Source organism: Triticum dicoccoides, chromosome 2B, assembly GCF_002162155.2.
Source record: "Triticum dicoccoides isolate Atlit2015 ecotype Zavitan chromosome 2B, WEW_v2.0, whole genome shotgun sequence".
NCBI classification, from domain to species: domain Eukaryota; kingdom Viridiplantae; phylum Streptophyta; class Magnoliopsida; order Poales; family Poaceae; genus Triticum; species Triticum dicoccoides.
This window is the reverse complement of record NC_041383.1, coordinates 366,031,499-366,036,220: the sequence shown is the minus strand read 5'-3', so window position 1 is coordinate 366,036,220 and position 4,722 is coordinate 366,031,499.

Here is a 4,722-nt window from a genome sequence, read left to right as displayed (position 1 = left end):
CGTGGGCCCGCAGGGCCACGGCGGCGCGGGAAGGAGAGAGAAGGCGCGGTGGGGTGACGTGGTGGCGTCTGATAGGGCTAGGAGGCGGCGGGGCTGACGTGTCGCGCGCCGATTGGCTGCTGCGACGTGGCGGCGGGCGGTGGACATGTCCGGCGCGACGCGGACATGTCCGGCGGCTGAGAGGGAGAGGGCTAGGGTTTGATCTGCGCGGATTTTCGTGGGAGGCCACACATTTATAGGTAGAGGGAGCTAGGAGAGTCCAAATGAGGAGCGGTTTTCGGCCACGCGATTGTGATCGAACGACCGAGAGCATGGAGGGGAGTTAGATGGGTTTTGGGCCACTTTGGAGGGGTGTTGGGCTGCAAGACAAAAGAGGCCTTTATGGTTAACTGTTGGAGTACCAAACGACCTCCAAATGGCACGAAACTTGACAGGTGGTCTACCGGTGCTATACCAAGGCTGCTTGGCAAGGCTCGGTCCATTCCGAGAACGTTTAACACCCGCTCATGAAGAGAGGCATGAAGGGGACGCCGGATGACATAAGAGCGCCGGATGGCAAAACGGACAACGGGGAAAAAGCTCGGATGCATGAGACGAACACGTATGCAAAAGGAAATGCACATGATGACATGATAAAATGCAACACGCAAGCAAATGACATGGCAACGACGGCGAATAACTGGCAGACACCTGGCGCATCAGATCCGGGGTGTTACACCCTACCTGTCCAGCAGTATCTCGCTGTCAAATCACACAGCCCTACATTTGCAGCAGCCTACTCCCTCATCTTCTCGCTTCTCTGTCGAACCGACTAGGCGGAACTGCCCCACCGCCTACCGCGCAGGAAAAGCCCCGCCCTCGACTTTTAAATACAACTACTCCCTCCGAATAGGTGAGTAAGTCATCTTACGAAAACCAAATAATCCCAAAATACTAAGGCGCGGTGCATTAACTTCTACCTCATTTCTTGTTTCTTGACATATCAACCAATAATAACCCAATGATATACTTTCTGTGACATAGTAGCTCATATTTAGTTAGTCAAATGGATGACCTAGAACTACGTGCTGGCCCTATAAACCGAGACGCCTACAAATAAAAAACCGAGACGGAGTTCAGCATGTATCTTTGTAGATCAATATAGTCGGGATTCACCAAGGAGCAAAACCAAGTGGTGGGCTGCTCCTGTCGTGTTGGCGTAGCAACTCAAGCAGGGTCAGTCCGCACACGAAATGGCGACACACTTAGCAGGACCCCTTTGGCAGACATGTGGCTCATCCATCGTCTTGTTCCACGTGCGATGCACCAAATTATAGTTTGGAGCAGCGGTTGGAATCGGAGGCACCCCGGTCTTAGCGCCGCAGTAGTAGAAAATGAGCGATGAGGGGTCAAATCACAAAGCCCCACCTTTCCTGCATTAAGCTGGACGGACGAAGCAACCATCATTTCATTCTAGCGCGCAAGAGCATAAAGAAAAGAGAAAACAATGATGCGTGCGGCATCTACCTAGGGCACCCTAGGGTAGGGGTCTCCACTATAGATCCTTTTTTTTAAAGCGCCTCCACTACGAATCGGCTTCTCCCTCGCCTCTTGAAGAAAACCGATGATGAGTGTGGCGGTATGATTTGTAGGAGTACTATGGCGTGCGGGGCCACGTCATAGTAAACGGGTTCGAGTCGATGCCTTAAATATGTGTGGGCCGCTTGGTTTTACGGGAATGAGGCAGCATTTTGGGTTCGGGGACCAGTGGAGATATAGCACGTACAAAAAATTATGGACGTAGGTTCGACCGAAAGGCAATGATGCATGGGCCCAGCATTTTGAAATACCCGGGGCCGCGTGAAATTTGCTACTCTACTCAAAACTAGTAGGGTACACATGTATTGAACGCATGAGATTTCGAAAGCAAATTATGAATAAATACACACTATAGCATGTAAAGCTTTCAGTCATATATGCATGATGTAGATGTTCGTTTAGTTCTTATAGTTCATCTCATTCAAAATCAATTAGTTTTATAAAAATGTTAAGATTCATGGGGTTGTGCATTGTAAATCATAAAGTAAAAAACAAATAATGGCAATTCATTTAGAAAAAAATAATCAATTATGATACAGAAGATTCTAGAATAAAGGAGAAGTGCTTGTGTTTTGAGGTTTGTGCATTATGCTTAAGTTCAACCATGGAGTCTTCTAAATTGTACATGTGGTAGATCTGGTGGAATGTTGATGATATCCAACGGCCAGTAGTGCTCGGATTTGCCCATCTCTGCACTGTCGGGTTAGCTTCATCCAGCGACCATCTTTCAAAGTTATTGGCACACTATATAGTTCTTGTGCCATAGTTGCATGTTTCGGAAAAAGCTACTAGTGGGTTGTACTATCTATTTAGGAACAGAAGATGTATACATCGAAGTTGTAGGGAAAGAGATGTCATGGAGCATCTCAATTCCTATGAGTAGGGATTGGAAAAAAGATGTCATTTGGTTCACATCATAGGAACTTTTCTATTGAATCTAGAGATGACATGTATCTCAATTCCTATGAGGAAGGATTAGTAAAGAGATGTAATTTGGTTCATATCATAGGAACTTTTCTATTGAATATACGCTAATGTTTATTTTCCTATGAAATTAAGGGAGTATAGGAATCCATTCATATGAACCAAGTGGCTCTAAAGCTATAGAAATGATATCATGTTTATTTCCTTTGAAATGTAGAGTATATGAATCTATTCCTATGAACCAATTGGCTCTACAGGAAAAAATCCTATAAAAATCATATCATATAGAGTTCCTATGATATTCCTCGACACTAAAGGATGGTTCAAATTGCTGCGGGTGATACGATGGTCTTTCTTTGTAGACTCCTCACCCATCTTTATAGCTACCTCTCGAAGATGAATGAAATCATATATACAGGGTATTCTACATGTGCAATTTGGTACACGAAAACTCGGTAAAAGTTTGCGAGGTTCTAATTTTCAATAAAGCTATATGCACTGCATTTTGGAATGGAGGGAGCATACGGAAGTTGCTAACACTCATGTGGAAGATTTGTGTGTAGGTGGAGTGGCTGTTCTGTTAAATGACATGGAAAAACTGACACTGTCGGATGGCAATCTAACGGTTCTTACGGCGTTCGTCAGGAAAAGGCTTGTGGCGAACGTTTTGTCGGATAATGATTTACGGACACATGCATTGCATTGATACGTGCCCCCTCTCTCTCGCACACGCACCCTCACGAGTCACAACTCTCCCGGGTCCTCTCGCAGACTCGCACGTCGCACCCATCGTCTATCTGCAGGTAGACGTCACGCACATATGTGCTCTTCACTCCCTACCCTCAGAACTTCTAAAAAACAAAAGACGGTGCGCACATTTTATTTTAGCTCACACGTCACACTTTTATACTATTACTCTGGCGGCGAACGTTCTTTGGGCATAGTATATATTGTATTCTCACGAAGAGAAGCGGTGCACACATGCACTAGTTCTCTCACACCCACTCGCGGGTACACGTAGGAGCGCATTTTTTTGAAGCTGGTACAACAAAATCGCTCCACTATATATAAAAGAAGGAGCCTTAGCGTTTGCTTTACTAGGGTTCCTCTCGTTCACTCTCTCATCCTCTCCAGATCTACGCAAGATATAGGTGGACACACTCTCTCTCTCAGCTTACGGCTGGTCACAAATCCGGCCGGACAACCTCGACCGGGGCAGGGGGTGTAGGTGCATCGTTCACACTGTCGTCAGCGGCGAGGGAGGAGACCAACGGCTGCCCGTGCGTCCAGATTGGCGGCCGTGCCGTTCTCTCCGAGAGAGCGCCGGCTCGGGAGGGCCTCCGACCCCTTCTTCCTCCTTGTGGTATTGTGGCCAAGATCCGGCCTCCCGACGCCGTCTTTGCCACATGCCGACGACCCTCAGGTATATATTCCTTCGAAACCTGCCTTGCTCTACTGCCCCAGCTCTTCCCCCTTCGTGTGGATCCTTTTCTACTTCCATCCGCTGTTCCAAAGCCACCTAGACTTCTACTATTATTAGAAGTAAAGCTAGTTCATACAGTCAACTCAAAGCATTGGTTCAAACAGGGAAGAAAGTGGGAAAGATTTAGCATGAATCTAGGACTTGGTTCTAAGAGGAAACGGGGGAAAATATTAATATCTATCACTGTTTAAATAACCGTATTTCGTATTTGCGCAAACAGGGATGTATGTCTCCATATCGTTTCAGGATGTCTGTCTCCGTATCGTTTCTATCCGCGCAATCAAAAGCACACACCTCAATTTTAGTACAACTGCGCCAAATGAGATGGCTATCCCTCGTTGTCGTCTTCTAACCTCCCGTCTTCAAGGTATCCCTACATTGGTAGTAACTAAGGTAGAATGACCAACGCAATCTAAAAGAAGCTGATTCGTACGTTTTACTTCCTGATTGCAGTGTAGGGACGAGCGAAAACAACTGCATCCTAGTACGGAATGCACTTTCTACCATTTCATCCATGGACCGAGGACTAGCTGGCACGGCTGCACGGCGGTTTTTTGGACAGGTGCGCGGACAAGAGGCATTGTGGTCTGGTTATTTCTGCAAATAATGGTGCTTAAATTTAGTGGAATGCACAAGAATTTCACCTGGTCAGTACACTGCATGGTTTAGTTCAGCATTCCAGCTGAGATCACAATTATAATTGGTTATTCCGGAATGAGAGAACCTAACCCTGGATG